Below are 22,886 nucleotides of genomic sequence, written 5' to 3' on the forward strand. Positions count from 1 at the left end.
GCAGAGGCTGCAGCTGGGACACCCTTTCTCCCTTAGTGTGTTTAGGCAGTAGAAGCCAAGCACTACAAGAGAGAGTAGGTGGTGTATACTCATAGTACATACACTTTACTTACTGTACCAAAATGGGCTGGTTGAATAAGTCTCTTTCAAACCTGCCCAGTGATCCCAGGGACAGTGGAAGCTTCTTAAAGTTGCAGTTCTGATGGAAGTTATTCCTTGAGATTTCTCTTTTGAACTTGACATAATGTTAAGCCAAATAATCCTTGTTAAAATTTCCATTTCAGTAGTGACCTGGAGATTGATGCTGATTTTTGGGGACTCCAGGTCAATCTGAGGGGTGAGGTGGGGTCTGGCAATCCTTGAACCTGTGCTGTTCCTAGGATGTATAAGCTCCACAATATATGTGAGCAAGTGATTTAGGCCTCTTGTTTCCAGAGTGCATGGAAGAACTGACACTAGACTCCAGAGACAGAAAGCAGTGCATAAAGGGCGTTTATAATGCTTGTGTAATTAATATACATACATTCCATACTGCTGTGGCTGGCCATAAATACAAATCAAACAGCCATTAATGCGAGAGACCTTAAACTAAGGCTCTAAAGAAGCTAAAAGACCGAGGACCCAATCCTCTCCAACTTTCCAGTGCTGATGCAGCACCAGTACAGCCCCAAGGTAAGCAAACAAATGTTCCCTTACCTTGAGGAGGCTTCTGTGACTGCCCCCCCCCCACTGCAGGATGCAGCACACACCCCATTGGCACAGCTGCGTCAGCGCTAGAAAGTTGAATATGATTGGAGCTATAGTCTGTTTTCCAGATTTTCAAGACACATTCTAGGCCTCTTGAGGCGTTACTTACCCCGTCTGACCAGCCTTGTGTGTTTAATTATGTACATGCTCCTCATGTGCACAGGTCCTGTTCCTGCCTCTCACATGTTTAATAAAATCACTTTAATCATGGGGAAGGGGTTCAGACAAACTGCTTTCATATACATCCTGCTACACCTCTTTTAAATGTAGATTTAGCAGCACATGTAAGGGAATAGTTCAAAGGAACCCTTCTCCCACACAAATAGTGAGTTTTACAGAGGAAGTGAAGGCACAGATTATGCGCATGCCATGAGCATGTATATCACTGAACATGTGAGGCCTATCAAATAGGGTAGGTATCATCCAAGATGTTTCATGGGGGTGGTGACGGCGTATTACAAGTTCCTACTGGGCCCAGAGAAATGAAACTTGGGGACCCAAGGAAGTGAAAAGAAAAGATTGTGGATATATATATATTTGGACACATCCACATTTTTCAGACTCACAAAGAGAGTCTGGTCCAACAAGAAGCTGATGGAACATACCAAGATCCAGGTCTACAGAGCTTGCGTCTTGAATACACTTCTGTACTGCAGCGAGTCATGGACTCTTCGGTCACAACAGGAGAGGAAACTGAACGCTTTCCACACGCACTGCCTCTGACACATCCTCGGCATCACCTGGCAGGACAAAGTTCCAAACAACACAGTCCTGGAACGAGCTGGAATCCCTAGCATGTATGCACTGCTGAAACAAAGATGCCTGCGTTGGCTCGGTCATGTCATGCGAATGGATGATGGCCGGATCCCAAAGGATCTCCTCTATGGAGAACTCGTGCAAGGAAAGCGCCCTACAGGTAGACCACAGCTACGATACAAGGACATCTGCAAGAGGGATCTGAAGGCCTTAGGAGTGGAGCTCAACAAGTGGGAAACCCTGGCCTCTGAGTGGCCCGCTTGGAGGCAGGCTGTGCAGCATGGCCTTTCCCAGTTTGAAGAGACACTTGGCCAACAGTCTGAGGCAAAGAGGCAAAGAAGGAAGGCCCATAGCCAGGGAGACAGACCAGGGACAGACTGCACTTGCTCCCGGTGTGGAAGGGATTGTCGCTCCCAAATCGGCCTTTTCAGCCACACTAGACGCTGTTCCAGAACCACCATTCAGAGCGCGATACCATAGTCTTTCGAGACTGAAGGTTGCCAACAGCGTTTTGTAAGGGGAGATTATTAATTTTTCAATTAACTTTAAAATTTAGCTAAAGTTGCAAACAATATTTGATATATACATAAAAAATTCTTACCCTAATCTTTCAATGATTACTATTAGCACACATGCATTTCCTTAACTGTAATATATATCAATGCGTTTTATAAAACATTAAATATATGATTAACATCAACTGAAATGCGCGATTCATTCCATTAATTAATAATCACCATTTCTCACTGAAACAGTTACATCTTCATCTTCCCTTTCTTTAGCCTTACATAATATGTTAATTTAGCCATAATTTCATATTTATGTAATTTATTCTCTCATTCCTCAACTGTGAGAAATTTTCTTCTCTCAGATATTTAGCATGAAGAATTATAGCTGCTGTTTCCAGCATCCACTACTTATGGATTTTTATATATATAAGGAATATCAAACAGAATGAACAACCGTTGATTATTCCAGTTATTCTCTTAATTGATGATGGTCATTAGTGCAAGCAGATAAGCTCTTTTTAAATGGAAATTTGCTTTTTTTCCTTTTTTTCCTTTCTAGTGTAGGAGATTATAAGTATCTCTAATTTTGCACCATACTTCAGGTGTTAAATATGCCATCTGATTATCATTTGGTTTCAGTCTTCCCCTAAATTAGAAAAAAAAACACACACACACAGAAATAGTAAAACAAACAAAAAAGATGCCATATCTCCAGATACATTTCCAGACATCAACATTTAATTTGGAAGCCATCTTGTGATAATTCTGCCTTAAAAGGAGGGAACATGGATGCATTTAAATAAATAAATAGATTGAATGTCCTAGTTCTTGCTGCTTGTACTCAGCCTAAGATAAAATTTCTTATGTGTTTTCTGTCGTAGCATTAAAGCAGTATCTTATAATGATCTGACAATAAATGTTTCTTACCACCAGATCTCTACATCTCTCCACCCCAGTATAGTCTCAGACAGCCCAATCCTGAGCTTCCTGGGATGCGTGACTGCGGTGGTGCCGAAAATGGCTGCCACCACACCCTGCATCCCCAAGGCAGGTGCCGGTGGCACCTCGGGAGAAGCAGATTTTCGTTCCCTTCCCCCGGGTAAGCGCAGTAGCCCCACAATGGGGCTACTCAATTCATTACCAACCCAAAGGTCGGTGGTGAATCAAGTGCCTTTGTGTCAGGTGGTGAGCCCAACACGGAGGCTTTGGATCCGGTGCAGCAAAGCTCCCTCCCCCCTGCCCTCTCCCCAGCTCCCGCCTCCATGGAATGCCTCTTCTCTGCCTGCCTCCCCCCTCCCTGGAACGCCTCCTCTCCGCCTCCCCCACGCCCCTGCTTACCTGTCCGCTTCTGAGCGATCCATGTGACTGCTGAGCAGCGGAGGTTGGGTGCCCGCCCAGCAATAGCCTGGCACCGGCCAGTGCTGGGTTACCACCAGCGCTCACCCAGTGGTAGGGTCTGTAAGTATGTTTGCTACAGTGCGTGGTGAGCTGGCGCACTGAGCTCAGGATTGGGCTCTAAATCCTCTAAGCTGGAAATGTTGTTCTGTACATTTCTTTGCACAGCTTTTTTAAAGAAAATATTTGAGATACTCAGACCAATCTGGCTTTTGATTTTTCCATAGCATTGAATATCTTCATAAATGCTTAAGTGATTATAATATATTGAATTCATAGCTCTGTAAATGTTCTCTTTCTTCTCCAATGGGAGATTACATAATTTTTTTTTAAAAATACAGTCTGTTAGCAGAGATACCATATAAGGTGCAGCCGCCAGCAATCAACTTGATTGGGATGTTGATTTCAATCAGTTGAAATAAGCTTTCTTACTTAGGAACTCATTAACTGCAAATGACAGAAGAGAAAATATGCGAATCTTGATCATATTTCAAGATATGGAAGAACCAAATTTTCATATGGACTGCCCTTTCAGCAGTAACACTTCAGCACTGCTCAGCAGCTGAGAGCCTGAGAACCAGACAAAAAGCTTCCATAGGCTGCATCCAGCCCCTGGGCCTTATGTTTGACATCCCTGATATAGTGTCTTCGACTTACTTCATATGTCTTTTACCTGGGTAAGATCTATTATCTCACTTTCCTTCTCTCTCAGGCTCCCATCATTCCAGGTACTATGAAGCAATACAGGCATGCCTTGGTATGCACAGTTTCAGTTATCCATGGATACAGTGGATACCAGCAAAGCCTCTTGAAAAGATTGGGGAACATTAAAAAAAATCTTGTTTTACCAAAATTTTTAAACTTTCCCCTATCTTTTTAAAGGCGTCTCCAGTATCCATGGGGATATCGAAACGGAACCCCAGCCAGATACTGGGGCACACCTGTACTATATTTGAACATAAGAACAGCCTCACTGGATCAGGCCATAGGCCCATCTAGCCCAGCTTCCTGTATCTCACAGCGGCCCACCAAATGCCCCAGGGAGCACACCAGATAACAAGAGACCTGCATCCTGTTGCCCTCCCTTGCATCTGGCATTCTGACATGGTTGGTTGGCAACCTTCAGTCTCGAAAGACTATGGTATAAGCCTACAGCACCCGGTATTCCCAGGCGGTCTCCCATCCAAGTACTAACCAGGCCTGACCCTGCTTAGCTTCTGAGAACAGACAAGATTGGGCATGTGCAGGGTAACAGTTGCTGCATAGCCCATTTCTAAAATCAGGAGGTTGTACATGCACATCATGGCTTGTAACCCGTAATGGATTTTTCCTCCAGAAACTTGTCCAATCCCCTTTTGAAGGCATCCAGGCCAGATGTCATCACCACATTCTGACATAGCCCATTTCTAAAATCAGGAGGTTGTACATGCACATCATGGCTTGTAACCCGTAATGGATTTTTCCTCCAGAAACTTGTCCAATCCCCTTTTGAAGGCATCCAGGCCAGATGTCATCACCACATCCTGTGGCAAGGAGTTCCACAGACCAACCACACACTGAGTAAAGAAATATTTTCTTTTGTCTGTTCTAACTCTCCCAACACTCAATTTTAGTGGATGTCCCCTGGTTCTGGTGTTGTGTGAGAGTGTAAAGAGCATTTCTCTATCCGCTCTGTCCATCCTCTGCATAATTTTGTATGTCTCAATCATGTCCCCCCTCAGGCGTCTCTTTTCTAGGCTGAAGAGGCCCAAACGCCGTAGCCTTTCCTCATAAGGAAGGTGCCCCAGCCCAGTCATCATCTTACTCACTCTCTTTTGCACTTTTCCACTATGTCTTTTTTGAGATGCGGTGACCAGAACTGGACACAATACTCCAGGTGTGGCCTTACCGTCGATTTGTACAAAGGCATTATAATATTAGCCGTTTTGTTCTCAATACCTTTTCTAATGATCCCAAGCATAGAATTGGCCTTCTTCACTGCTGCCGCACACTGGGTTGACACTTTAATCGACCTGTCCACCACCACCCCAAGATCTCTCCCCTGATCTATCACAGACAGCTCAGAACCCAACAGCCTATATCTAAAGTTTTGATTTTTTGCCCTAGTGGGCATGACCTTATACTTACTGACATTGAAATGCATCTGCCATTTTGCAGCCCATTCTGCCAGTTTGGAGAGATCCTTCTGGAGCTCCTCACAATCACTTCTGGTCTCCACCACTCGGAAAAGTTTGGTGTCATCTGCAAACTTAGCCACCTCACTGCTCAACCCTGTCTCCAGGTCATTTATGAAGGGGTTGAAAAGCACCGGTCCCAGGACAGATCCTTGGGGCACACCGCTTTTCACCTCTCTCCATTGTGAAAATTGCCCATTGACGCCCACTCTCTGTTTCCTGGTCTTCAACCAGTTCTCAATCCATGAGAGGACCTGTTCTCTAATTCCCTGACTGTGGAGTTTTTTCAGTAGCCTTTGGTGAGGGACTGTGTCGAATGCCTTCTGAAAGTCCAGATATATAATGTCCACGGGTTCTCCCACATCCACATGCCTGTTGACCTTTTCAAAGAATTCTATAAGATTCGTGAGGCAAGACTTACCCTTACAGAAGCCATGCTGATTCTCCCTCAGCAAGGCCTGTTCGTCTATGTGTTTTGCGATCCTATCTTTGATGAGGCATTCCACCATCTTACCCGGTATAGATGTTAGGCTGACCGGCCTATAGTTTCCCGGGTCCCCCCTCTTTCCCTTTTTAAAGATAGGCATGACATTTGCTATCCTCCAATCCTCTGGCACTGTAGCTGTTTTGAGGGACTAGTTGCATATCTTAGTCAAGAGATCAGCAACTTCATTCTTCAATTCCTTAATAACTCTTGGGTGGATGCCATCAGGGCCCGTTGATTTATTGATCTTTAATTTATCAATGAGGCCTGAAACATCTTCTCTTTTAACCTCTATCTGACTTAATTCCTCGGTCAGGAGGGTCCGTTTGGGCAGTGGTATCTGCCCGAGGTCTTCTGCCGTGAAGACAGATGCAAAGAACTCATTTAATTTTTCTGCCATCTCTAAGTCTCCTTTTATCTCCCTTTCCCTCCCTCACCATCCAGAGGGCCAACCGCTTCTCTGGCGGGTTTCCTGCTTCTAACATATTTGAAGAAGCTTTTATTATTCCCCTTAATGTTGCTGGCCATGTGTTCCTCATAGTCTCTCTTGGCCTCCCATATCACCTTCTTACATTTATTTTGCCACAGTTGATGTTCCTTTTTATTCTCCTCATTAGGGCAAGACTTCCATTTACGGAAGGAAGCTTCCTTGCCCTTTATGGCCTCTCTAACTTGGCTGGTTAGCCATGCGGGCACCCTCCTGGATTTAGTGGAACCCTTCTTTCTTTGCGGTATACACTGGATTTGACTTAAATTAATTGACATCTGATACAGTCTCCAAATAGAAAATAAAATTAGAATGTATAAGACACATTAGTGTGTGTGTGTGTGTGTGTGTGTGTGTGTGTGTGTGTGTGTGAGAGAGAGAGAGAGAGAGAGAGAGAGAGAGAGAGAGAATGCCTGCCTGTCCCCCTCCCTTTAGCACGAAGAGACTAATTTCAGTTATACTGTGGGGAGAACCAGAAAATGTTTCCAGCCCTCATACAAAAAATGTTTTGTATTAGCCCTCAGTTATTCTGAAGTTTAATAATGGTTGGCAACCTTCAGTCTCGAAAGACTATGTTATAAGCCTACAGCACCCGGTATTCCCAGGCGGTCTCCCATCCAAGTACTAACCAGGCCTGACCCTGCTTAGCTTCCGAGATCAGACAAGATCAGGCATGTGTAGGGTAACAGTTGCTGCCCACTGGGTAGATGGGACTTGTCAGCCTGGGAAGGCAGCTCATCTGAGAGAAGGAAAACTCTGATCCCAAACCTCCACTGCCTTGTGGCTACATCCAGTTATGGAAAAGGCTTCAGGAGTCAACTTCGAGGCAAAATCCAGAGCCGGAGTCCCTGAGGCAGTTCATGGCTGAACACAGTCATGTTCTGGCAACTCCTGCGACGCCGCTGGAACCAAACGTATTGGCCTCTGCCTTTCCATTGGACCATTTCAGCGACGTGGAGAGGGGGGATTTGCTGCATGGGTAACAGCCTATCCTCCATACCTACTTTACCCAGGCTTCGCACACTGGAGAGGACACTCTGTTCCAGAACCACCATTCAGAGCGTGACACCATAGTCTTCCAAGACTGAAGGATGCCCACAAAATTCTGAAGTTTGCTCAAACTGTTTTTCCACCATTAGAAGAATTCAGAGCTCTTTAAGTTGTGTAAAACATATGGGTGTTTGGTGTAGAGGAGATGTGCTGAAGAATGTAACAACCAATTGGGGAGTTAATCAGCTGGATACAAATGTCCTGCCTCTTTGTTCAGTTCCAACAACATAGCAAGGAAAATGACTGCTAGATTGGTACTATTTCCTGTGTTCAAGGTCAAACGAGAAGGCAGTAAATTGCACAATTAACTCATTGTCCTATGAGACTGTGTTTACCAGATGTTCCCTGTACTTAATAGATGCCACTCATTTAATAGGGCTGTCCCTGATCTTCAGAACTGTCAACCAACTGCTGCACATCCTCCACATGCAGCTTCCGGGCTGCTTAAGAAAGCAGAACCCCCCCCCCCCCGGTGTGCACATGTGGTATATACTTAAGGGCTCATGAAAGACTAGCTTTTACCCAGTCCCTAGCCTCATGCTGAAACAAGGCAGCTGGCTTGGAAAGGGAGGCAGAGGTAACACTGTCATTTGTAGACGTCAAGGCAGGAAGACCTTGGGGATTGTGAGATACCCTCAGGAAAGGATGAAACTAGATTCTGGGGGTGGAAGGAAGTAAAGAATTCACATTAAAAAAATTTTTAAAAAAATTTTCTTGCTGTCTTACATCAGCCTTGTGGTTAAGGTCACAAGATGTACCCAGGGGGAAAAAAAGTGTGTCACCTGTTTCAGGGAGCTTGGTGGTGGGTGCTCTTTAGCAGAGTGTTCGTTTTTTGCTGTGCCACAGGCAGTAGTTGTTTCAGTTGCAGAGTGTGTGCTGTTGGAGGAAATTAAAAATAGTTTCCTCTTTGGGGGCGGGGAAGCAGAGTAGCTTAAGCAGCGGACCCCCCCTTTGGGTATCACCCCAGGGAACCTCCCTCACCCGGCTGTCTGCTAATCAATCAAAGACAAAGAGACAATGGCTTGTTAAAGTTGCAAAAAAAAGAAGTTATTTACTTACAGTTCAATTGAGTGTATATTTACAGCATCTGATTAGGATCAGAGGTTCAACTAACACTTAGAGATAGCAAGGCCCTGGAGCTACCTCGCCCTGCATGCCTTGTGCTCAAGATGGGCTGGGCATCAGAGACCTGGTGTGTGCCATCTTAACAGGTCGGTGGTCAGAGGACAAGAGGAAGTGCTCAGAGGAGAAGAGAAGGATAAAGGGTTAGGGCCATACCCCACAAGGATCACAGAGAGAACAGGTAGAAAGGTCAGAGTCACTGGGCCATAGCTTGACCCCTTCTGGACAGCATCTTGCCCCCTCTGGACAGCAGACGGAGTTGCATCAACTCCAACATATGCGGGAAGAGCTCTTTTTAGTTTTTAACCTTTTTTGTCCCTGATGTGGAGAACTGTTTCCCGTTACATTCTAGGGAAAAAAATTGACAGGCAGGAGTCTGTCATTGAGAATGCTGTCCTGGTGGTTATCTTGTGAAACCTGCCTTGCCTCTGTAATTGAACTGAGGCAGAAGCCAGAAGGTGCTGCATAGTGGGAACAGTTGGCATCTACATGTAGCTCAAGATATCCAGCCTATGGGGGGCAATAAAAACGGATTTCAAAATTGGTGTCAAATGCATTACACATAATGGGTTCCCCCATAGCACTGCAAAGGCATCATTTCTGGTAGATTGTGCCTGTTGTAATGGAGGAACCTTCCTTTTTTATCTCAGTTCTTGGAAGAGGATCTTTGTAATAGAGATCTATAAGCAATGTCTTCTTTGAGGCCTCAGATTTCCCTCAAAAGATCTCCTTGTACAAGTATATAAAGAGAAAGACCCCTTTTGCTACCATAGCTACTACTAGTTGCGTCTCCTCATCCTTTCTCCTTCCTGATCTCCTCCCCTTCCCTATTGTTTCTTGTTCACATAGAATGGGACTTTGTGGGGCAAGGATGCTCAATGATAATCATAGTTATAAAATAACAATAGGAAGGAAAGTTAATCAAGGCTCTAAAAAAGACAGACTTGTCTCCTAATTTTCTAGCAGCTACTTTCCCAGTGTTGTAATATAGAAGAAAGACAAAACATACACAGATTTATAATCATACATACACACATACATACATAATCCACATTTTGTTGTAGTGTACACCGTTTGTTACAGGATTCCCAGTGTAATCCACTTTTTGTTCTATAAGCTAGTTGTGTTTCCCTTTTCTGGTTTTTTGGCAATAACTTTTGACAGAATAGAGATATTTCAATGTGTTTTATTCCATTGCATTTTGCATGAAATTGCTTATCAAACAATATATAACATGATGGTATCATTAAAAAATACCAATATTTTTAAAATGGGAGGCGGCCTCTGTCATCCCCCTGCAGCTTGGCACCCTGCGGCTGTGGCCCCCCAACCCCACCATTTGTACATCACAGATAATAGATGAAATAATTCCAGGTTCTGTGGATTGCACCCACAGTTTCTTTCTTCAGAGGAAGGACTCCTTTCTTCAAAGAAAGCTGCTTTCTTCAGAAGAAGAGAAGGATTGGATGCAACCCAATCTTATCATACCAAATAGTATACTAAAGAAAAACCCTGTGCCTGAATATTGTTTGATAAGGGTTGAAGGTGATAGCATAGAGTGATTGCAGCTCACAGTCCATGCTTTCTTTTCTTTTCGTTTCCCTTTCATCTTCATCTCTGCTCATATAGTTTTGACAAGATTTTTTTTTTAAGCACTAGAAAATATGGATGACCATCATTGATAGTGGGGCAGAGAAAGAGCACACAATCAGCAAAAATGTCTCTATCGTATCGGTTGTCTAAAAATAAACCTGTCCTCAGCCTGAAACGATAGAACCAGATAAAAGGAATTTTCTGATTTATTTCTGGTATCCATCCATAGTTTCTTAGCCAGTGATTGTATTGTTTAATCATATGTCCAAAGCATTGTGAATGAAGGTGAGCTACAGGTCTTCCTCTTGTGCATTGAGAAAATTTAAGACCCATGAAAAATTCATCAGAGAGCAGAACAGGGAAGGGAAAATATTGTGCACTGTGCCAAGAAAGCACTTTTTCCCAAAATACTAGGTTATTAATTTATGTGTGTTTACACAGAGAGTCAACTTCAGCAGCTGGTTATATGTGGATCATAAAAGGTTATTATCCATTATTTATGTCCTCCATATCCTTGTCATGAAATTAAATGAGTATATTTATATGTTTTCCCGTTTCTTGGAGGCAGGAATTTAGGCAAGTAAGGAACCCATTTGAAGTTAATACTGGGGTGCTTATGCAAAGTATCCTTTTTATTATGCCTCAGTTCCTAGACCCTGCTTGTGGGTGGGTGGTGTGAAAGTCTTGGCCAACAGCTGCCCTGGAAGTTCTGTGTTCGTGAAGAGGAAACTGCCTGGTGGGTGAATCCTGGGCAAGGATTTCAAATGCGTGGGAACCAACAAGGAGGTGAAAATGAACTTCAATGAGGTGATTGACATAGATGACAGAATCAGCTGCAAGCCAGGCTGTTTTTTATACACCCAGGAACTCAGAACCAACACTATCTGTATTGGAGCTCCGTTCCTTTGCATCCAGAGATGTGGCCCTGACACAGAGGCTCTTGATTCTATGACAGTCCAAGGGTTGCCGCGGAATCGAGTAGCTCCATTATGGGGCTACTTGCCTTACGTGGAAGAAGGGGACAAAAGTCATACTGGAATGATTCCTAAAGCCAACTGTTTTGAATATGCTGTCTGGCTTCAGAGCTTTCTCTCTGGTCACATTACAGTTTGAAGGGTGGAAATGTCAAGGAAACTGTGTTCCTGAACCTCAGTTCCTCAGAAAACAGATTATAGCAACTGCTGTTCTTCATAAAGGTTATTTGTTTTTATTTTCTTAGGGCCAAATCCTATCCAACTTTCCAGCTCTGCTAATGGGATGTGCACTGCACCCTGTGGTGGAAAGGTAGTTATGGAGGCCTCTACAGGGTAAGGGATCATTTGTTCCCTCGCCTCGGGGCAGCATTGCAGCTGCACTGGTGCTGGAAAGTTGGATAGGATCAGGCCCTTAATGTGGTTATCCTTTTGCAAAATTTGTGCAGGAGATGAGGAGGCCCATAAAGAATCTAAAACATTTTGTTGAAGGTAATCCTCTGTTGGTTTTTGTACACTGGGTTACTTGGTATTGTGTTGCAGTTGCATAATGCAGTTGGGGAAACATTGGATTTTAATTATGTGCCATAAAGCTCAGTGTTCTCTTCCTCATTTGTATTCAGCACAGAGTAAAGCCAGGCCTGGCGCACAGGCAAGAGACTGACAATTACGTGGCATAAAATTATTAGGCCATTTGAAGCATTGTTAGTGAAAACTGCCCATCATCTAAGAACAGGTTGAGATGCACGTGACTTATTGCAAAGGGTCTGTGGATGGAATGCAAAATGAATCCCTCTGCAGAGAAAAGAAAGAAATAATTACTACTGCTACTAATGATAATAATAATTATTAATATAATAATTATTTCACACTGACAGAACAGCTCTGTTTTGAAGCAAGTGTATTTTAGTTTTGGTATCAGCCACTGTTCTCTTTGACATTCTTCAATGAATGCAAGGACATGTCTTTAAGCAATTACTTCCTTCTTCTTTCACACCAAAATGTTTGACACTTTCTGGCGCTTAGCATTTTTGCTAGCTTTGAGGTTTGCTAGCTTCAGAGAAGCCCAAACTATAGCCAGCTAGGGATAGAATCATAGCTTAGTAGAAGAGTTCATGCCTTGCATGTGGAAAAACCCAATCTCCCTGTCTGGCATCTCCCACTAGGGTTGGGTAAGACTGAAAACCTGGAGAGCTGCTGCCAGCCCAAAGAGACAGTAGTGACCTGGAGAAGCCCATAGTCAAAGTAACTTCATAAGTTTATTACTGAACAAATACTAGCTTTATCAGCGATTCTGTGTCCTCTTAGTTTTGTAGTTGCTGCTTCCTCTTGGTGCCAATTTCTTTGTCCTACTTAAGGACAAAGTTTCATTTTGAATACGGAGACAAAGAGCAGACCAGTGGGAGACAGAGAGAAGCCAATATTTGTTACTCTGTACAGGTGAACCTTTTCCCTTAAATCGATAATAGCAAAATACTGTGTTCATATGTGCCTCTGGGTAGATGTAGCCTTCTTCTGCTGGATGGAGCCCACTTGTGGCCCACAAGTTTCCTATGGCTCATCTGCAGCTGGCCACAAGTGTTTTCTTCTACTAATGCTGTTAAATGGTGTCTCACGCCCCCTCTTATATCATTCAGTGGGAAGAAGTAGCTGATGTAATCCTGGGAAGATGACTTCACCCAGCATATGATCTTGGCATACTGCCCAGTCTTTCTTCTGATAAAATTAACCTGTGCAGACTAATTGAAGCAGGACTTCTCCCAAAGGTTAACCCAACAATGGAGGGACAGACTGACCATCAGGTAGAAACTGTGCAGACCACTAACTCCATAGCATGACATGGTTCTTTCACAATCTCCCAATACACTCTCACAATGTTTGCTCGCACTGCTGTTTCAGCAACATATGTTTTTTGTTTGAGTTCCTGTGATGTCTGTACATCAGGCATGATGTCTTGTTGTCATTGTTAAATTATGTGGCTCACCCCGCCCAGCTGTGATGCGTCTCTGTAGCACATGTAGGAACCATTGCCTTCTACAGGCTGTTGAAGTGTTTAAGCTCATGGAGGCTCTAGTCCTCCTATGTGTACCATGTCTAAATAGATCTGTTCAGGTCTGTCTTGAATTTATATGTACAGCTCTGTCAAGAACAGATATGATGCCATACACAGTCAGTGTATTTTGGCCAATCTCATTGATTTTTGGCCCAATCCTAGCTAAGTATTTACAACAATGGAATACCATTCCACTGTTGTAAATGACCACACAGCAGCCATTTTGGAGCTGCTGCAGCAAAGCTGGTGGTGTTGGCAGTCTGCTGCCATTATTGACTACTGATGGGAGCACACATGGCATGGGGGTGGATGGTGGAAGGAATAGGGTGGGGAGAGAAAGAAATGGGGAGTATCTGGGTGGGGAGGCATATTGGTGGGAGATAGATCTGAGGAAGGAAGAGGTGGATCCTGGTGGCACCAGTTTGTGCCAGAATCCTATCCCCATTCACACTCCCTTAACTCTCCTTGGTTCTGTACCAGCAAAATGCTTGGTGCAGATCCAAGAAGACCAATTCAGGCACGGAAGCTTGCCCAAAGGCAAGGGAACAACATTTCCCTTACCATGAGCAGATGTCTCTGATTCCCCCCTCTCATTAGGATGCAGTGCAGCTTCACTGGTCCAGCTGCATCAGTGGGGATGGGGAGAGTTAGAATTTGGCTGTTAGTCTTCTAGCTTGACCATGTTCTTCCTAGGTTAGAATTGCCTGTCAGAGTTCAGCCAAGTTTTTTGAAACTTGTGGAATGTATCATTTCGGCTAATAACTCTCAACATCCACATAGAATATGTTATGTTTCCACTTACGTGTGGCGTACAATGAGTGAAGTGCATTAAAGGGCTGAGTAGCCATCAGAGAGCAATTGCTATGCCCATTTAATGTGCGTGTTTTTTGTTTCATATACCTTAATGAATAAATGGCTTTTCCATTTCCTCAAAGTGCGAAGTAGATAAATAATGAGTAATCTGAGTGGTAATTACTAAATGTTGGCATTTATAGCAAAATCAGTCACACATGCAGACAATAGATCAAATTAATATTTATGAAGTGCTTATTTCCTACAATTATTAAAAAATTGGTAATTATCACCAGAGCTACTTAGTATTTGTACATTTTTGAATAGTGTGATATTGGTGATTCCTCCCTGCACACCTTACTAGATATTCAGTCCTTGCAAAATTTATCTTCATTTCTTGTTTCAGTTGAGAATTCAAACAGTGTTTTCAAACTTCCCTTTATTAAAGCTTCTTTTTGTTACCTAAATTGCTATGGATGGAATTTTAATGGGACTGTAAGAGCAGCAGTTCTAATTTCCAGAAAAAAATTGTGCTACTGAAATTAATCGTGTTTTCTAAGCTGAATTAGTGTCTGGACAGTAATATCTGGAATAATTGCAATAATATTGCAATATCTGGATAGAAGGAATTTACAACCCAATCTTGAGTTGCCCGGCACGCGGGGCTGCAGTGGCACTGAAAATGGCTGCTGCTACATCCAGTGTGCTCCAGGCAGCCGTTGGAGGCTCCTCTGGACTAGGGGACTTTTGTCCCCTTCCCCTGGGTAAAGTGAGTAGCTCCGCTATGGGCCTACTCGATTCTCTGCTGACCCAAAGGTCAGTGGAGAATCAAGAGCCTCTGTGTCTGGCAGTGAACTTCACTCTACCGGTCCTGCCTCTCTCCCGTCCCACTCCCTCCCTCCAGAACACCTCTCCCTCTCCCCATCCTCTGTCTGCCTCCCCCCACCCTGAAACATCTCCTCTCCACCTCCACCTACCTCACCCCTGCTTGGTGGTCTGCATGACCGCTGAGCGCTGCAGCTCCAGTGCTTGCCTGGTAGTAGTCCAGCACTGGGCTTGCAAACATGCCATAAGGCATGTTTGCGACCATGCACACCAGTGGTGAGCTGGCGCACCAGACTCAGGATTGGGCTCTTAGACTCCACCAAACCTCCACCAAGTACAGGTATCCATTTGTCTCAGTGGGCTCAGTGTGGTCTTATACCACATTTTTACCTGGTGGCTTTGACTGAGATTAGAGGTCAGGCAAATGGAGGACCTCTGGGCCAAATATGGTCCTTTGAAAGGTTTTTCCTGCTCTGCCTCCCCTCCATTTGCCAACCCAGTGTTGTCTGCAGTTACAGAACTTGCTACCAGACCATTTAAGGAGGCAGAGGGTGGGCTTGCTGCCCCCACCACTTTCCTCCTCTTTCTCAAACCTCCAGAGAAATTGCTCACCGGGGACTCAGTGATGAAATAGGCACTTTGAGAATGCTGTTTATTTTGCTGCTGTTTGGTTTATTTATTTTTACTTTGCTATTTACCCCTCTTGTTCTCAAGGGCATGAGAATTGTGAAAGTCATGAAAACAGTAGTGAGTTCCCACCAATGGTGTAGTTTGCCTCAAATTGAAGTATATGTGAAAATTTTCTAGTGATTATAATAGATTGGGATTGCAGCATAGAATGCATATTGAGCACAGAACCATCAAGAATAGTTTGACTTTAGCCCACTGAATATGTGTGTTGTGTTTATATTCTGTTTTTTCTCCAAGGAGTTGAATGAGTGACAGAGCAAAGACGAATGCCCTGTTTTCATCCAGTTCATACATGGACTTTGGTTGTTCATGTTTATAGTGAGTTTTGATCCTGAGAACACACATTTTCCTCTTCTGTCATGTTGGGCAACAGCCTATCTGTTTTAATAATCATGATGGGCTTTAGCGAAGGGTATCTAAATATCAAAACAAGTATAGTTGGTGAAAGACCAACAGTACAATCCTATGCATGTCTACTGAGCGCATGTAGACATACAGGTGTGCAGAAAAATGTGTTTAGGATTGCAGCCTAAGGCTACAATTCTGTCCACACTTTCCTGGGAGTAAAACCCCATTGACTATAATGGGACTTTCTTCTGAGTAGACATGAATAGAATCCCATTTTCTAGTGCCAGTGTAGCCATGCCAATGGGGCATGTGCTGCATCCTGTGGTGGGGAGGCAGTCACAGAGGCCTCCTCAAGGTAAGGGAACATTTGTAAGGGCTGTATTGCAATTGCACTGGTGCTGGAAAGTTAGATAGGATTGGGCCCTTAGTCCTGTTTTGTCTTCAACCGGGGTAAGCAATGAAATATGGTAGAGAAGTGGCCCAAGGCATTCGTGTGTGAGCAACCCATATGTGGAAGTCTGGTTCGTGTGATTCTTCCCCTCTTTGTTGAGGAGTTCAAGAATGAATTGGAGCTCTTTGTGATTTAGGTGTATGCACAGAGGACCTGAAGCTATGTATATGGTGGAGGAAAAGGATCAGCACCATTCCTCAGTCTCATTACTTCATTCCTACTTCTGGCTGAATGTATGGACTGGGACTAACTCTCTGGAAAATCAAGGAGTGAAAATGTCGGCCATCCATGTGCTGCATTGAGCACCTTCTCTTACTGCACTTATATTTATATGCACTAAGTGCACTTACGTTATATTCCTCCCCACCGAGTTTCCTAGCAGGTGGCTATTACAAATTATACTCGTAACTGAGAAGTGTACATTGCCTATCTCATTTTTCTTGTTCTCTCAATACCATACGTCTGCAAGTGAATTTGAATGCTGGTGGCTGCGAGAGGTGGATCAGAATGTGAGATCACGCACCTGAAATTTCAGAAGGCATTTTGTCTTCCTGTCATTCCAGGTTCCTTCTTAATTTGAAGACTGTCACTTGAGATCATTTTAACTTCTAATTGGGAATGAGGCTTCTGGAGCTGATGTATAAATCCTGTCAGTGTGTTTTCTCCTGGGCTTCATATCCAAGCCAGCTCATGACATCTGAGTTTGTTTGTAAATAGAACCATATAACAACAACAACTAGGTATTTATATACTGCCTTTCTGGTCATCGGATTACTCCTCAGAATGGATCTTCCTGGTTTGGTCTCACTTCTGGCCTCCAGTTCTCCCACACAGGCTGGCAAGCAGCTCCATCTCTCACATGCAGGGCAGCCAAGATGCTTCTTGCTCACACCAAGAGCAGGTAGAATCACTCAGCTGGGCTTTGTCAGCTGCTTCAAGGTCTCACCATTCTCAGCCGTTCAGGGAGCTGCCGGTGTCCTCAAACTGGCGACCTTCTGATGTTATCTTCGGACTAATGGAGGCTCTACCCTCTAGACCAGACCTCCTGCCCTCCATATTGCATATTGCATATCACAGGTCTCAAGTTCTATGGCAGGCTGGAAGAGCATAGCCATTGCCCTTTCCTAGGATCAGGCACTTGGCAAGTGCAAGTGTGCACGAAGTCAGTGTCTCAGAAAACCTGCAATCTGAAGGGGCAGCAAAGGGAGAAAAGAGGGCCAACTTTATGAATGGACTGGCTCAATGGCACGCCAGGCAGCCAAAGAGAAATGGAAACTTTGCCCCCTTCTGAGTTTGACCAAACAAATCTGGACTTCCTATCCATAACAGCAGCTGTTCTTTGTCGTCTTCTGCTCCCTCTCTGATATCACTTGCCACTTCTCTGGGAGTCCTGTCACTGTTTGGTATGTGGCACCAGAATGTTGAATTATTTAAAGCAACACTTGGTATCCCAAATATACAAATGACCCCCCCCACCCCACAAAAACCCCCTTGAGATAAGGTCTCTAATAAGAGAAATGTATATTTGGAAATAATAATAATAATAATAATAATAATAATAATAATAATAATAATACAGGTATTTATATACCGCCTTTCTTGGTCATCAGATTTCTCCTCAGACTTTAATTAAAGGCGGTTTACATAGGCAGGCTGTTTAAATCCCCGTAGGGATTTTTACAATTGAAGAAAGGTCCTATCTTTCAAGAACCACACAACATTTCAGATGGAACTTTTGCAGTCTGTTATCAATTTCTGGCCTCCTCCCACACAGGGATTGCCGGTGGCCTCGAACTGGCGACCTTTGGATGTTATCTGCAGGCGAATGGAGGCTCAGCCCTCTAGACCAGACCTCCTGCCCAGTCCAGTCCTCCTGGAAAGAGGTTGTAATGCAGAAAACATACTCTAAATAAGAGGATCACCAAGAGACAGAACATCAGGTTTTTATATTGTTGGTTACACATATATGATTAGGAGCGCAGGGAAACAAAGATTTATCATAGTCCCTAAATCTTACCAAACTTGTACATTTTTAGGGCATACCTGAAACATGTGAACCAAAGTGCTGTGCTATGTTTTAATGATGTTCCCAGGGTGCCTGTTGTATTTATGTTATCCATGACAGATTAACTCCCTGGCTATCATATCATTTAGGGATCTAACTCTGTCCCAGGATCTCTTTCCATGTATGTAAACAGATTTATGGGAGACTTAGGGCCCAATCCTAACCAACTTTCCATCATCGATGCGGCCGCAATGCAGCCCCAAGGTAAATGAACAAACATTCCCTTAACTTGGCAAGGCCACAGTGGCTGCCCCATTACCACCAGATGCAGTGCATGCCCCAATGGCATGGCTACATCGGTGCTGGCAAGTTGGATAGGGCCCTTACAGCCCAATCCTGAGCTACCTGGGGTGCTGGGCTGCCGTGGTGCCAAAATGGCTGCTGCAGCATCCTGAGCATACTGGCACAGAGTAATAGAGTTCTGTGTCAGGCTGAGAGGCTTGACATGGGGCTCCGAATCAGGAAGAGCTGAGCTCCTCCACTCTTGCCCTGCTCCCTCCCCCACCTTCCCCCTGCTTTCCCCCTGCTCCCACTTACTTCTCTGCCGCCCTGCACCCACAGTACACAGCGTGGCAGTCACCTGTCCTCTGCCTGGCGCTGGCTCAGCATTGGCTTAGCGCCTGCATTGGCTGGGCAGAAAGTGTCTTAGGCAACATTGCACACCAGTGCTGAGCTGGTGCGGAAAGGTCAGGATTGGGCCCTTAATTCCTAAAGCAGATTGGTATGAATGTAGCACCTTTATTGGCATAAACAGACAGTTAACAGCAAACATATACACAACAACAAACAATAAACACAGACCGCAAGAGCAGAGTGAGTGACAATAAAATTAGTTAAAACTGACGTTCTTTACTTTCTAAGTAGTTACTACAAGACAATAAACACTTATAGTTTGGGGGAAAGAGTAAATAGTGTTTGGTGTCATTGGATAAATAACAGAAGATAAGTGGCAATCTCTCTAACGTAACAAAGTACTGGCATTCTGAAGCTAATAACAGACGGATACTGCTGTCGTCCAAGTTCCATAAATGCAGTGGCAAATAAGGATACAGGTTAGTCAAAAGCAGATTGGTTTCAAGAAGCCAACTTTGCAGTGTCACAGGAAAAAAAAGTAACCACTGTAACAGAGCAGGTCCTCAATCTCATCATTACTAAGAGAGAGCAGCAGGAATTAGAACTAGAAGTGTGTAACTTCAGTGAATGATTCTTTATAGCAGCTGCCTTAAATTAACATATTCATTATATTTAATAGTATTGTATCAGCATCATTAGCCCTGACAGGCAGAAGCCATGGGCAATATGGCTGGGAGCGGGAACATGAATGTGGGCTGGCAAGAATTTTTGAACAAAGTACCCCATGGTTTCAAATGCACAATGCTAAGCATGTTTCAGTTCATGAAAGATGTTCAGTACTTCAGTGAGCTCCACTTTTTCAGCTTCAGCATGAATGCTTTCCAGATCCGTAGTGAGATCATGGCATCCTGGAAGTAACAGGCAGTGACTGCAATACCCAAAAGCTTTCCTATGGGGTTGATTTGCCAAAACAACTTAACCAGGCTGCTCTCAGGGTCTCCATCCCTGTCAAAGAGTTCAGAGCTGACTGCAGTGGTTTTATACTCCTGGTCCTTTGGCCCTCGAGTGATGCAATACAGCTGCCAAGTTGGCTTTACTGATTAGCTGGCTTTTAAAAGGCCAACACTGTAGCTCAGGGGATATAAAAACACTTAAATTATCCAGAGTGTTATTCACAGCTCAGTGTGCATGTGTAACAAGTACTCCACGAATCATTGTGCCTCCTTGTGATCATTCTGGTTGTGTTTTGAGTGTGAATTATTAGTAATTGTGAATCATTTATATATTTCTATATGGCAGGCTCCTACTTTAATGTTTGAGCATTTTGGTTTGACCCGTTCAGAATTCTTTTTGTGTGGTGTGCTCCTGCATATTTTTCAAACCACTGGAATTTTAATGCAATTAGAATACAGCCACACTGAGGTTGCTTTTGGCAGTGTTTTATCAATGCTTATGGGCCCATTAGTAGAGGAGATGCGGGAAAAGTTATGAAGCATCTGCAAACTGCTGCAAACTGTATGCACAACTGCTTGCAAAATATTTGGAAATAAAAGAATGGTGCAAAGGATAATTCATGAAGCAGAAGGAACAAGAGCAAGTAATTTGGAATTCCAAAGCCTGGATGCAACTTGAATGAGAACAATTGTAGGACCTTCCCTAGATGACATACCACTGGAACCTTGGATTTTGGTAGGACATTTATGGCTGTCTAATAAGAAGAAAGGATTTTCTTTGGAATTGCTCAGAAGGATTTTTTAGCTGGGATGTGAATTAACCTTTCCGAAAGGTTCTGAACCCTCTCTGAAACCCTCTCACCGCATAGAATATGTAACTTTGTTTTGTAAGCAAAGATGATAATAAATGAGGCTACTGCCACCACAAAGAGGGAAATAAATTGATACTCAACATTGTTATCTATGTTAACAACAAGATAATGCTGACTTCTATTGCAGCAGCAACAGTCCCAAGAGCAAGTGATTACAATGTGATGCTTCTCTGATGGATACTTAGCAGCCAGAAGCTGATGTTAAAGAATGGCGTTTAGTCTCTTGACACTTTCCACATTGATATGGGAGAATTAAATCAAGAGCATGTTCACATTTTAATCTTTTCCCATCAAAATGAATAGATTTTCTAACGTCAATAAAATACAGTAGAGGGACATGTAATGAATCTCAGCTGGCTTACTAAAGATAAGTCATGTATCAAAGGGATGCAAACAGATATTTAATGATACCGTGGTATTTTTTCTTTTAGTTTCAGAATTCAGCATAAAAAATAATAATAATAATAATAATAATAATAAAAAATAGATCTTAGACATTTATTAGAGAAAAAGGCTTCACCCACAAACCTGAAGACGTGGTTTTGCCAGCTCTTCCACAGATGTCAGTGCAACGTCTAAAGGCTGAATCCTATCCAACTTTCCAGCACTGATGCAGCCACGCCAGTGGGATATGTGCTGTGTTCTGTAATGGGGGGGGGGGGGACGACAATCACAGAGGCCTCCTTAAGGTAAGGGATCATTTGTTCCCTTGCTTTGGGGCTGCATCAGCGCTGGAAATTTGGATAGGATTGGGCCCTAAGTTTGGCTGAAACCACACAAAGGAAGATGACGTAGTGAACGTGGTGAATTTAGATTGATGTAGTGAGTCTGGATTGTACTACATCAGACTGCAGAAGGGAACTCATGTGACTGAATGCTTATCCCCTTCCCCCCCCCCCCCAAATCCTTCATCTAGAACAGGGGTGTCCAAACATTTTGGCAGGAGGGTCACATCATTTCTTTGACACTATGTTGGGAGCCAGGAAAAGAAGAATTAATTTACATTTAAGATTTGAATAAATTTGCATAAATGAGTTTATTAGAGATGGAACTTATATGAATGAATGAAGGTTTTGCAGTAGCTCAAGGCCTATAAAAGGCCTGGTACAAAGCAAGGCTGACCTTTCCTTTGCTGCCACAGCTGCATCACAGATACGAAACAGCAAGCAGTGGAGGAAACCCTCATCCCACAGCTCACACAAGCGGTCAGACAGTCGCCCTCACACTGAGAGCAGCTGTGTTGGGCCAGCATGGGCTCCAGCCAGTCTCTGGAGGGCCAGAGGCTAATTGGAGACTGAGGGCTCCCCATGGGCCAGATTGGAAGCCCTCAAGGGCTGCAAGTGGCCCCAGGGCCAGGGTTTGGGCACCCCTGATCTAGAAGATTCATCTAGAAGATCTAGATTTCAAGGAGAAGAGTATTAGGCCAGCCTTTACTGTGCCATCTAGTGAAACAATAAGATAGAAGCCCATGGATGAAAAACCATTAACAGCTTAATCCTTGGTGCCAAAAACTAGTGATCGTGGTGAACTTTTTCCAACCCACATTTCAGGGGCTTGTTCAAAGAGAGGCAAACTTTACAAGCCCTATGAATTATAATTATTTTTTTCCTACTCAGATCAAAAGTGGAGTCACTTTTGTGGAGCCCTCCACCCAAAAATGTCTGGTCCCTAACTCCTCATTTAATGTAAAGCAACTCCCTGACTCTGTTTCATTAAATAGTGGTCAAGGGGGAATTTCTGAAGGGCTGCCTTCAAAGGGATCTTGGTGGAGATAATCTCCCACAAGGGACCTTCTGACCCAGATGAAATGTTTGCCCATCCTTGCTAAAAGTCGCTCTTAACACAGAGAGATTATATAACTTGTGCAATTGTGTTTGGCAAATCTTAGGTGAATTGACCTTTCTACTGTGTTGCTGACATGGGAAATTCCTTTCTAGTTCCATTTGTCAAATGGACAACATAAGTGAATGATCTCG

The 22,886-nt window shown here is 43.7% G+C and overlaps 1 protein-coding gene and 1 pseudogene across 4 annotated transcripts in view; one reads left to right on the forward strand and one right to left on the reverse strand.

Annotated features, from left to right (window-relative positions):
- Positions 1–22,886, forward strand: part of NRG3 (neuregulin 3) — a 700,766-nt gene that overhangs the window by 339,735 nt on the left and 338,145 nt on the right. The window lies entirely within an intron of this gene.
- Positions 7,133–7,249, reverse strand: LOC136646689 (5S ribosomal RNA; annotated as a pseudogene).

The sequence above is a fragment of the Tiliqua scincoides genome, chromosome 3 (genome assembly GCF_035046505.1).
Source record: "Tiliqua scincoides isolate rTilSci1 chromosome 3, rTilSci1.hap2, whole genome shotgun sequence".
Lineage (NCBI taxonomy): Eukaryota > Metazoa > Chordata > Lepidosauria > Squamata > Scincidae > Tiliqua > Tiliqua scincoides.